Here is a 13372-nt window from a genome sequence, read left to right as displayed (position 1 = left end):
GGGGATCGGGTGATGACGGACCGTAGAGTCCGTCGTCACCCGATCCGATCCAAAAACGGATGGAAAAGTAGGGTTTTCCTCCGTTACACTTTTCGGATCTGAGCGGGTCGGATGTCAGCGGACATGTCACCGCTGACATCCGACGCTCCATAGGGATACATGTATGTCCGTTTTTCATCCGAAAACGGAAGGATGAAAAACGGACATATGGATCCCCCGTGTGAAAGAGCCCTAAATGTAATTTAGCACTAACTGCCTTTTTTTAGGGTGTACAACAGCTATACTTATGTAGCCTGAATTATTTAAAGGTCATTTTTCAACCATTCCATCTTTCTCAATCTATCCCTTGAATCTAGGTAAATCTCAAGATAGAACTGTAGGTAGAAAGACCTGCTATGTGAATTAAACTTTTCTAAGATTATCTTCCCACAACTCTTGCCCAGCTGTGATAGCTCAAGCTCAGCTGGCTGGTTTCTGATGACGTTCCCACTAGAGCTTTAGGTACATCCGACTTAGAGGCAGATCCAGATCATACTGAAGGAATGTTATTTCTTGAATGCCTTGGAATCTCTTAAGAATAGTCTGTAGTTATGCAAAGGCCAGTGTCAGCTTTTCTGCTTAGCAAGCTGTTCCTGGGATCCCCTATAGGGTAGATGGATGAAAGCGATGATCATCATGGGGAGAGTGTCTTACAGTTTAAAAAATATATTAAAAAATTATAATGAAGGCCAAAAACAGCTTTTATAAAATAGTATGATGGAAGTAGCATAACAATTCATAATGTTTACAACAAGATTCTAAAGAAAGAGATTGTTACTAGGATAATCTCACTAATCCTTTAATGCGGGACATTCATTATAAATGCATAACCAAGCCGTGAATGTATTTTAAAATATTTGATAACATGGAGTTCTCAGCTCACAGGAAGGGATGGTTTATCTTCACACCGCTTTCACAAAAATATATACAGGAAAAAGTAATTAGACATGGCATTATTAAAGAGTATTCTATTAATTTTTCTGCTTGGTATTACAAAAGTAACACAAAGTCAGCTAACATTTAAAGCAGTTCTTTAGTCTTAACAAAAAAAATTTTAAAATTTTAAATTTAGGCTATTAACCACCGTATCACAGGACCCGAAGATGAGGGTCATGGGTGATAAGGTCCTTCAATTAGTTTACCATTCTCATCTAAATATCCCTTCTATAGCTTTGTCTAGTCAGACAACTCCCTGCTGACATCTGTTTCCAGAGAACTCTGTCCAGGCCCCCAAGGCCATATGCAGCCCACTACAGGACCTGCAGAAGAAGGTCACGGATAGACAGGGCGACTTCAGCTAGTCCTCACACAATCTGTACCACCTTGCCTGGGAATTCAGCCCTGCAGAGGGCCCTTTTAGATCAGCTCAGTGTAGGTTTACATCTTTGTAGCTCTAGGGTGTTCTATTCCCATTCCTTGACTTTGATGTAGGACCCACATACCGCTGTTAATATATGGGCAATAACTCCATCTATGACATCATTACAAGAGTGGTTTCCCTTAATAGGAAGCAACCACCTGCTTATAATCTTCCCCTTACCATGCCATTATGACAACAGAGTCACCTAGTGGCAGACAAACTAACTGAACCTGCCCACAAGCTGATGGTAGAGAGCAAGGGGGCATATAAGGCATTTGAATCTTATCTAAGTATTTTGGGGGGTGGACAGTGGAGATGTGTGATGAACCAGGGGAGAGGGCAATTAGGTGAGGGTGAGCTGATACAGCATTGATTTATTTATTACATGTACTTATATAGAGTTGTCAATATACGCAGAGCTTTACATATATATTGTATATTCACATCAGTCCCTGCCCTCAAAGAGCGTACAATCTAAGGTCCCTAACTCACATTCATACATACACATACTAGGGCCAATTTAGACAAGAGCCAATTAACCTACCAGGAGTGTGGGAGGAAACCCACGCAGGCACATGCAAACTCCATGCAGGTAGTACCCCGATTGGGATTCAAACCAACAACCCTAGTGCTGTTAGGGGAAGTGCTAATCACTTAGCCACTGTGCTGCCCTCATAGGATCTTATATAAAGAGGGAATATGGACCTGGAGATCAGAGCAGATCATCAGGCTTGTCTTCTGGAGAAGTGATGAGAGAGAACTGTGACATTGTAGAAGAAATGTGAGACATACGAGATGAAGAACGAGGATGGTGGCTTTCTGTTGGAGTGTGCATGGCTAATTGTTAATGGGAATGGGTCATAAATGAGTAGGAACAAGAGTGCAGTGTGTGGGAACAGATTGTGGACTAGAGGGGGAAAAGAGGACATTACATTGCATGTACATAAACACAAGATGGAATGCAACTAGCACCCATGAGCAATTCACACAAGCAACACTTTATACTGTATTTATACCCAAAAACCAGTGAAAATATTTTTTTAGATCAAACAGATATTCAGTTATGAAGAAGCAACCACTTCACAGAAATTAACAGGTCACACGCTGATGCCATCACAGCGATTGCACATCACTATGTAAATTTAAAAATGTGTACATCCTTTACTTTTATTACCAGTGTATGTAAAAATGTATAAAGTATGTTCTAATATTTCACAAACAGTGGCATAGATATTTTTTTTCAAAATAATTTTGCTCTTGCAGTTAAAGAGGAACTATAATTCTCATGAGTCAGTTTCATTTTTTTAAGTTTGTTTTTTAAAGTGGTTGTAAACCCTGTTACACCACTTTTAAGGCAAGGCTTACTTGTAGGTACCTTGAATATCTCCTAAACTTGCACAGTTCAGGAGATAGTCAGTATATGCGCTGCTGCCGACGTCATCGGCGCATGTGCATTGAAGAAATGGTCCGCTGGTGCCGTTTTTTCAGTAGCTGTGCCGTGACCGGCAGCACCCGTACGCATCTGCGGGAGTGATGGCATCGCGGCTCTGGCCAATCATAGCGCCGGAGCAACGACCCCGGAGGTAACTCTGATGGAAGATGTCCGCTCTGATCAAGTGCATCGGTTTAGGGTAAGTATTTCATAATGAGCTAGTATGCAATGCATACTAGCCCATTATGCCTTTGTCTTGCAGGATTTTGTTTTGTTTTGTTTTGTTTTTTCCGAAGGTTTACAACCCCTTTAAACTCAGTTTTATATCTGAATTTTTAAGTTTTTAAGTTTTACAAATAAACATTTATTATAAGATGCACCTATGATGCAGGGATCACAAAGTATGATGAAATCGGCCAATCCCCAGAAGACGCCCGCTCGTGACGAAACACGTTGGGTGGAGAGGCTCACGCTAGCCTTCCGCGACGGTGATGAGACGAACGCTCTAGGAATAGGGAGAAGCGAATAGGGACACCGTGGCTTTTTTGTGACATAACCGCTCATGATGACACTTCGTTCCTGTAAGTGCAAACTTTTTCTTTAATAAATGATATTGAACTGACATACTGCACTATGGAAGTTTCTATTTTTTATCTTTGAGCAACATTAGAGAGATCGGCTGGTCCGGATGATCTTAAGTTCTGGGGAGACTTTTAAATTCCCTGTGCTGGGCGAGACTGCTAGCAGCAGTCATGGCTTTTTGGTAAGCAAGCTATTTCACTTTTGGGTGTTGACCTGAACACACGTTGGTTTTGCATTGGGACGATTGGTGTCACAGCTTCTATTTCCTGCAATTCATCTTTTCTCTTGTGGAGGCATATTGCTTATGAACTTTCTGATTGATCACTATGGAACATTGCTTTAGTTTTCTTCTTTTTCCTTTTTTTCTTTTTAAATATTTTTTTTTTCTTCATTTTTTGATTTCACTTATCATTGTATATATCACTGTTTTTTGATTATTCCACAATTTTTATTATCATAACGATATCATATTCTACATTATTATTAGCGCTGCATTCGCTGTGTTGTTCAACATAGCTTTTGTCTTTTGTTTTTGTCTCATAATTCTCGCTTTGTGGCAGACAAAGAAACAGGGGCATATGACCTTTGGATGATGAGTTGTTCAAGCTCTATCAATGAGTCCCTCCATGACTTCCACTACATTTCTTTCCCCTCAGCTAGACTTGTCTCTCATTCACTTTGTTCAATAAAGGCTGTTCACCGTGGACAAGACACCTTTTCTCGTGAACGGTTTCTCTTCTCTGGATACTCTAAATGTGAAGCTGTTGGTTTTCAGATCCCAACAGAGTCCTAAAATTCTTTGAAGGGGTAGTGAGTCTATTCCTAGATCCAGGTCCTTGAAGTCTTTTGCATGGTCCTCTTAGGGAAACGCATCTATGACTTTGCTTGCTGTTGGAAGCTATTTTGTGCAACCATTACGTTAGATTCTGCTAACAACTCTCTTGTTCTTTTCAGGATGTCGATAGCCTCTTTGTTGCTGGAGAAAGAAGCGAGTCCATCATCCACATAAAAACTGCTCATGACGAACTGTTGGGCATCTGTGCCATGCTCTTCTTCACCTTCCTGTGCTGCTTGTCTCAGGTTGTAGATAGCTACAGCTGGAGTGGGGCTGTTCCCGAACACATGTACCTTCATCCTGTATTCTGTGACATCTCTGTTGAAGTCATTATTTTCATAACACAGGAAACTCAGGTAGTCACTGTGATCTTTGCAGACAAGGATGAGGACTCCAAGGAGTGTATTATTCAAGTCGGATCCACTGAGGAGGACATCATTTAGGGAAATGCCTCCATGCTTTGCACTGGAGTCAAATACTATTGGTATCTGTCCTGGTTTCTGGGGATGATACACTCCAAGTACCAACATTCTGTTTTTCGTCCAATGGTGGTGCTTTTTCAGCTTGACCACTGTTGAATAACTTCTGCATGAAATGATGGAAGGGTTCCTTCATATCTGTCTTTCTGTCCAGAGTGTGTCGCAACGACGTGAGGCATCACTGCTTGTCCTTTGTTGTTGGGAAGGTGATGTCAGGGTGAACGCAAAGGTAGTGGAGCTACCCAGCTGTTTGACTCATCCATGAACACTTCTCTGTCCATGATCTCAAGAAAGAGGCTATCTTCAACAAATGGTGCTGGTTTGCCGTTGTATTGGGTTGACTAGTCTCTCTTTTATCTGTATCCTGTTGGTACAGGGGCTAAGACATGATGTGCGGCCATTTTTCAACGTGTTTGTTTTGTAGACATTCACTTTTTCTGGCTTTCGAGCTCCGTCCAGACATACATCACCAATGATGACCCATCCAAGGTCAAGACATTGTGCAAATGGTGCATTGTGTGGCCCATTGTACTTTTGTCTGACCTTGTGCACTCTCAATATGTCTCTTCCTAGTAGAAGGATAATTGCAGCATCTGGGTTGAGTGCTGGAATCTTGTCTCTTATTTGCATCAGATGAGGGTAGTGACGTGCAATTTCAGGTGTGGGGATCTCTGATCTATCATCTGGCATCATATCACATTCTATGAGAGTGGTGAGAGCCAGCTGAATTGTCCCATTTAATGACTCAATGGTGTAGTTGTTTGCTCTCCTCCCTGATGTCTCCATAACTCCTGAACATGTCTTCAAAGTATATGGAGATGAACTTCCTCTGTCACCGAAGAGGTCAAATAACTCTGTTCTTCCCAGAGATCTGTTACTTTGCTTGTCTAAGACCGCATACATTCTGATTGCCCTCTCTCTGAGGCCTGCAGGATACACCTTGACTAAACATATCTTGGAGCAAGATCAAGAGCTAAATGTCTCTGTGCAGATGTCAGTGCACTTTGAGGTTATTTCTGGTGTTGCACTCTCTTTTTGCTCCCCACTATGATCTTCTTGGGTTGCCAAATTCTCTGTTCTCCATGGTGCTGACCCTGGGTGCATCGCAGACAGATGCTTGTCATTATTGCATTCTTTGCATCATATTGCTTTCACACAGTCTTTTGCAAGATGTTGAGTTGAACCACAGCATCTAAAACAAATGCACTTGCCCTTGAGATAAGACTTGCGCTCCTCTATTGTCTTGCTTCTGAAACTGCGACATTTTCTCAGTGGATGAGGCTTGTTATGTAGAGAACACTGTCTGGGTCCTCAACTTTCATTCCTGAGCTTTTATCCTGGTTGGCTTCAGATTTAGATGGTACTTCTGTCTTTTGTACAGACACTGTTGCTCTGCGTTCTTTATTATGCACTGATGGTTGTTTCTCTGTCTTTACAGAGCTCGGGCCTCCCATGTTCAAAGAAGGGGAAGCTTGGGTCATTGCACATTTTAGCTTGATTCACAATGAACTTGGCGAGGAAGGAGAAAGGTGGAAATGTCACCCGATGAACTTCCTTGTATTTTGATGCTTGCGTGATCCATCTTTCTTGTAAATTGTTAGCTTCTCAATTACTGGGTTGACTCCATGTGCTGTATCCAAATATGAGAGGCCTGGCAGGTATCAACCAGCTTTTGCTGCCTCCAGCTTTAAAAGTATGTCTCCAAGCTCTCTCAGCTTCTGATTGTCTTTGTTTGTTATTTTTGGGCAATATTAAATTTTCAATCTTCAAAAGTGCGTCTTCAATTACTTCAGGTGACCCATAGCAGTGTTCGAATCTCTGCCATACCATTGTAAGCCCTGCTGTCACACCATGAACATGTACTACCCTGATTCTTTTGGCTTGCTCAAAAGACTCTGGTCCGAGCCATTGTGAGAGTAGGTCAAGCTTTTCCCGTCTGTCAGATTTAAGTCTTGGGTGCTTCTTAGGAAAGATTACTTCCAGGCCCAATAGTTTTCTGGACCGTCATCAAATTTCAGAAGACCAGAACTTACCATTTCATGGCATACCAAGTACTTTTGTCAAATCTGTGGCTCCTGCTGCCACAGGTGAGCATTTTCTGGGAACAGACACAGGGCATGTTTGTGGCTAATAAGATGGCGGGGGTGCTTGGTTAAATCCACTCTGGTCATGTGGTTCTTTTCCTTTGCTGTAAGTCTTTCCACTATAGGCCAGATTTTTTTTTTCCCGAGGAGGGATTATGTCACCATTTGTTTGGTTTCCTGAAGGATCAACAGATTGGTCTCTGAGCATGTAACCATTTGGCTTGTCATATTGAAGTTCTGGTTCAGTCTTGTAGCAAAGAGAGATATCAAAGTTGTCTGCTGCTAGTGGGACCTTTGACGATTTTGATGCATCATTAGACTGTTGATCTGTGTACATGTTTGCGTGCAAAGGCACATACTCATAGGTGCGTTGGAGTTCTCTGTGCTGTTCTTAGGCAGCTCTCATGAGAACCTCGGCTTCAGCTAAGGCTGCTGAAGCAGTCTTTTCTTGCTTGGGAATATGTAAAGATGCTTTCGCCTCTGCTTTTCTTCTAAGTGCTTCAGCTTTACTTTTAGCTGTAATCATATGATATTCCTCATCTATGCAGCCCTGTTCCCTTGTAATTTCAGCTTCACGTATTGCATAGGAAGCCAGTACACATGTGGCTTTTGCTTTTGCATGGGCCCTGGCAGCTGCAGCACTGGTAGATGACAGGTTAGAGCAGTTTGAATGTCTAGAGCTAGTGAGCTTGGACTTAGCAGCTTCAGCACTAGCTGATGTCCTATCCGATTGACTAGAGACTCTAGAGCTTGTGCAATGTGACCTGGTCCTTGGCATAGTGTATGTGCTTTCTTCTGCTTGTGTATGCTGAGGAATGACTGGTGTAGTATCTCGGTCTGTGTGCTGCCTGATTAAACAGATTACTTCTTTGTAGTGTCTGTGGTGTAGTGTCTGTGTCTGTAGAGATTAGCTGATGATGAGTAGAATTAATCCACTCTTCCTAAGATTAGGCCTGCTGTGTTGTAAGTCTTTTTACTGTTCTGCCCTCACCATGTGTTATGTGTTTGAAGGCTTGGCAGACAGCTAGCAACTTCCCAATAAAGACATAGGAGGAAGGGCTAACAGTTGTAATCTTTACTGAGAATTAGGGATGAGCCAAACACCCCCCGGTTCGGTTCGTGTCAGAACATCTGAACAGGCAAAAAATTAAAGTCTATGGGACTCGAACGTGAAAAATCTAAAGTGCTAATTTTAAAGGCTAATATGCAAGTTATTGTCATAAAAAGTGTTTGGGGACCCGGGTCCTGCCCCAGGGGACATGTATCAATGCAAAAAAAAGTTTTAAAAACTGGCGTTTTTTCGGGAGCAGTAATTTTAATAATGCTTAAAGTGAAACAATAAAAGTGAAATATTCCTTTAAATATCGTGCCTGGGGGGTGACTATAGTATGCCTGTAAAGTGGCGCATTTTTCCCGTGTTTAGAACAGTCTCTGCACAAAATGACATTTCTAAAGGAATAAAAGTCATTTAAAACTGCTTGCGGCTGTAATGTAATATTGACACCCCCCCCCCCCCCCAGCCCATTACCAGGCCCTTTGGGTCTGGTATGGATATATAAAGGGGAACCCCGCACCTAAATTAAAAAAAAAAAAAAAGGCGTGGGGCCCCCAGGCCCTATATACTCTGAACAGCAGCAGTATACAGGCGGTCCCCGGATTTCAAACAAGATAGGGACTGTAAGTTTGTTCTTAAGTTGAATCTGTTTGTAATTTGGAACAGGTACATTGTAAGTGTAGCTCCAGCCAAAAAATCTATTTTTAAGCTTTTTGGATAACATAGGGAAGGGTCATCATCACCCCGTAACATTTGTTTTGCTGTCTGTGCCCCTGTTCAGAATATTTCACCTTACTTTCTGTCCCAGTGACAATTGGATTTAGAAAATTTTGGGTTATTAGGGAAACAAGGATTGGTGATAAAGCATCAGCGGAGAAACCTTTTTCCCATTTTAACTCTTACAGGAGAGAATTTCCCTTCCTAGGGGTAGATTTCCTCTCACTTCCTGTTGTCTCCTTCCATTTCTAAGTAGGAGTCGTTTGTAAGTCGGATGTTTAAAAATAGGGGACCGCCTGTATATACTATACAGCCTGCCCTATACACTCTGCGGAAAATTGGACCTTAGGTGTTTTGGTGGTACCAGAACACTGTAAGCCCTCAGTTACTCTTGGTGGGCGCTGGAATGGGCCCTGCTGTGAAATATTATATCAAGAAATGTAATTACGCGTCCCTGTTAAACAGGGGCATAAAAATTGGGCCTTAGGCAGTGATGGTGGTGGCACAACACTGTAAAGCCTCACAGATACTTTTGTTGAGTGCAGGAATAGGCCCTGCTGTGAAATATTAGATCAAAAACTGTAATTATGCACCCCTGTTAAACAGGGGCATAAAAATTGGGCCTTAGGCGTGGTGGTGGTGGCACAACACTGTAAAGCCTCACAGATACTTTTCTTGAGAGCAGGAACAGGCCCTGCTGTGAAATATTAGATCAAAAATTGTAATTACGCGCCCCTGTTAAGCAGGGGCATAAAAATTGGGGCTTAGGCGGTGGTGATGGTGGCACAACACTGTAAAGCCTCACAGATACTTTTCTTGAGCGCAGGAACAGGCCCTGCTGTGAAATATTAGATCAAAAATTGTAATTACGCGCCCCTGTTAAGCAGGGGCATAAAAATTGGGCCTTAGGAGGTGGTGGTGGTGGCACAACACTGTAAAGCCTCACAGATACTTTTGTTGAGCGCAGGAACAGGCCCTGCTGTTAAATATTAGATCAAAAATTGTAATTATGCGCCCCTGTTAAGCAGGGACATAAAAATTGGGCCTTAGGCGGTGGCGGTGGTAGTGGTGGGGGCACAACACTGTAAAGCCTCACAGATACTTTTGTTGAGCGCAGAAACAGGCCCTGCAGTGAAATTTTAGATCAAAAATTGTAATTACACGCCCCTGTTAAACAGGGGCAGAAAAATTGGGCCTTAGGCAGTGGTGGTGGTACTGTGAGCCGAAAATATTCCTAGAAGCTATCATCATTAAGATTGAGGAGGAATAGGATAGTCACTCAGCATAATAGGATAGTCACTCAGCTTTGGCAGTCTTCAAGGGATCCCACATCATAGAAAAATCAATCGGTTACATCAGCATCAGGTGCTTGGTAGCTGGTGATCCAAGACTGATTCATTTTTATGAATGTGAGCCAATTAACAGAGTCTGTGGACAGGCGCACTCTGTCATCGGTTACAAAGCCTCCAGCAGCACTGAATGTGCGTTCAGAAAGAACGCTGGATGCAGGACAGGCCAGTAGCTCAATTGCATATTGAGCAAGCTCTGGCCAGTGGTCCATCCTCAAGACCCAGTAACCCAGTGGATGTTCTGGTGGAAAAGTCTCCAAGTCTGATCTTGCCCATAGATATTCCTGCACCATGTAATTCAGACACTGGCAATGGTTGCTGGAACCAATCAGACCTGGGCGCTGAGGACTGAAGAATTGTCTGAAGGCCTCGGTCAGCCGGCCACTTTCTCCCCCGCTCTTTCTGTGACTGAACGAAAGCCTCAGCAACACGTTGTCCAGCACCAGGAAATTGTAACCTCCCAGGATCTGGAAACGCATTGCAAAAACCTTTCTGCAAGGCCTCCCGAAGATATTTCATCCTCTGCTCCCTCTGCGAAGGCTGGATAAGTTCTGCAACTTTACCCTTGTAACGTGGATCAAGAAGGGTTGCCAGCCAGTAATGATCCCTCTCCTTGATACCACGAATCCTAGGGTCCTTTCGCAGGCTTTGCAGAATCAGGGAGGCCATGCAGCGTAAGTTTGCAGAGGCATTCGATCCTGAGTCCTCTGGGTCACTAAGGGTCACATGATCCTCAACAACCTCCTCCCAGCCACGTACAACTCCATGGGTTTCTGGGGACTGCAAACGATCCTCTGAAGACTGCTGCTGATGCTGAGTGTTATCCTCCACCTCCATGTTGACACAATCCTCCTCCTCCTCCTCCTCCTCCTCCTCCTCTTCTTCTTCTTCCTGTGTGATCGGTGGGCCTGCAGGAATACTAGTATCTGGATAAAGGGGGCCTTGAGAGGTAAAGAAGTCCTCCTCTTCCTCCTGCTGTTCTGCCTCAAGTGCCCTGTCCATTATTCCACGAAGCGTGTGCTCCAACAGGAAGACAAGAGGGACAGTATCACTGATGCATGCACTGTCACTGCTCACCATCCTTGTGGCCTCCTCAAATGGTGACAGGACAGTGCATGCATCCTTGATCAGTAGCCACTGGCATGGTGAAAAAAAGCCAAGCTCCCCTGACCCTGTCCTGGTGCCATACTCACACAGGTACTCATTGATGGCCCTCTGCTACGCGTGCAGCCGCTGCAGTATTGCCAACTTTGAATTCCACCTGGTGGGCATGTCACAAATGAGGCGGATCTAGGGCAAGTTGCATTCTCTTTGAATGTCAGGCAGCCGAGCACTGGCATTATATGACTTTCCTGGCCTGACTCAGGAGATCCTGTAAGCCAGGGTACCTGCTCAAGAACCGCTGCACCACCAAATTCAGGACGTGAGACAAACAGGGAACATGGGTCAAGTGTCCCTGTTGGAGAGCGGAGAGGAGGTTGGTGCCATTGTCGCATACAACCATTCCTGGCTGAAGCTGGGCTGGCGTCAACCACCTCTGAGCCTGCCCCCGCAGAGCTGACAGAATCACTGCCCTAGTGTGGCTCCTGTCCCCTAAGCAGACCAACTCAAGCACTGCATGGCATCTTTTTGCCTGAGTGCTTGCGTAGCCCCTTGAACACCTACGGAGCACCACTGGTTCAGAGGAGAAATCTGCAGAGGAAGAGGTCATAGAGGAAGAGGAAGAGAAGGGGTGGAGGAGAGAGCTGTGGCAGAATCACCACTAGCATTTTGGAGGCATGGTGGCGGAACAAGCTCCAACAATACTGAACCCTGTCCTGCATCCTTCGCAGCTACCAGCAGAGTTACCCAGTGCACCATGAAAGAAAGGTAACATCCCTGTCCATGCTGGACCATGAGTCAGCAGTAATATGCACCTTACTGCTGACCGCCCTGTCCAACAAGGCCAAGACATTGCCTTCCACGTGCTGGTAGAGAGCCGGAATGGCCTTCCGTGAAAAGAAATGGCGTTTGGGAAACTGCCACTGAGGTACCGCACATTCCACAAATTCACAAAAGGGGGCAGAGTCTACCAGCTGAAAAGGCGGCAGTTGCAGTGCTAGCAATTTGGCCAAGCTAGCATTCAGATGCTGAGCATGTGGATGGCCGGGACCGAATTTCTCTTGACTGTTTAGCAACTGGGGTAGGGAAATTTGCCTGCTAAAATCCGATGTTGCTGTACCACTAGCAGATTGGCCGCAAGTACGTGGGACACCTATTTCTATACCTTCATTCCTCTCAGTGCAGGTTTCTGGGAGGACTGGAGGTATAGTGGGATTGGAGATTCCATCTGATGAGGAGCAAGGAGAGGTCTGCCTTGTTCTTTGATGTGGGTCTTTTAAGTGCTGTTGCCAACGGACTGCATGGGAGGTCGTCATATATCTGGTCAAGTATGTGGTGCCCAAGTGGCTGCTGTTTTGGCCACGCTTGATACGCTTCATACATATGTTGCAAACAGCAACTGTGCGATCTGCTGCACACATGTCAAAAAGGCCCACACCAAAGAACTTTTCAAAACATGTGGGGAGTCAGCAGCACCCTGCACCTGCTTAGCTCTGCGGTGTGATGCAATAGGGTGGCTGCCCTTAAGCTGCCCCCTGGAGGGTATCCTGCCTCGTTGGAGATGTGCCTCCGTCTCCTCCTCTCTTCTATCGGGCACTCAAGTAGTGTCAGTGACCTCATCCCCCCCTCCCTCCTCGTCACTGGAGCAAACTTGGCAGTATGCTGCAGCTCTGGGGAACATGACTGCCAGTTTCTTGACCTTCTTGGGCACCCCCTCTCTCTAGGCTCATGTTACTCCCTTCCTAAACCTGGGTACCATCATCGGAGCCTTCAAATCGCTGCATCCTCCTGCAGCATGTACCAGACACTGTGGTCGAACAGTTCGGGGGACTCCTCCGTGCATGATAGTGGGGCTAGGGAAGGAGCGACTGTTGACATGGAGCCGATAGAATAGGCCGCTTTGGCTGCTGCATTGGCAGGCAAACTACTCTGAACCTGGGTGAAAGAGGATGAGGAGGATGGGGAGGGCTTTGTTATCCATTCCACCAACTCTTCTGCATGTTGTGGTTCAATAACACGGCCAGCTGCAGAAAAAAAAGGACAAGTGTGCCCCACGTCCACGTGCTGAGGATGCACCGTGTCCATGACCAGCACTGTTGACTGTAGACACAACCTGCTTGCCCTCTTTTAGTAGCCTGTGAGCATCTGCCTCTCCTTGGTGGCCTTCTGGACATGCTGTAAATTTTGTTTAGCAAAACCACACTAAACTGTATTTTGTACTGTGTACGCCACCAGAAAAGTAGTAGCAAGTGCACTAAGGGTGCACGGTACTGTGTACACCAACAGAAGTGTAATAACAACTATGGGTGTACTGTATGTATTGTGTACTGTGTACACCAC

The 13372-nt window shown here is 44.8% G+C and overlaps 1 protein-coding gene across 1 annotated transcript in view; it reads left to right on the top strand.

Moving 5' to 3' along the window:
• The window catches only part of RNF182 (ring finger protein 182), a 100862-nt gene that overhangs the window by 20590 nt on the left and 66900 nt on the right, over positions 1-13372 (top strand). The gene's annotated exons all lie outside the window — the stretch shown is intronic.

The sequence above is a fragment of the Aquarana catesbeiana genome, linkage group LG05 (assembly GCF_042186555.1).
Source record: "Aquarana catesbeiana isolate 2022-GZ linkage group LG05, ASM4218655v1, whole genome shotgun sequence".
Lineage (NCBI taxonomy): Eukaryota > Metazoa > Chordata > Amphibia > Anura > Ranidae > Aquarana > Aquarana catesbeiana.
The sequence above is the reverse complement of the archived record's forward strand: the minus strand, read 5'-3'. Positions and strand labels throughout refer to the sequence as shown.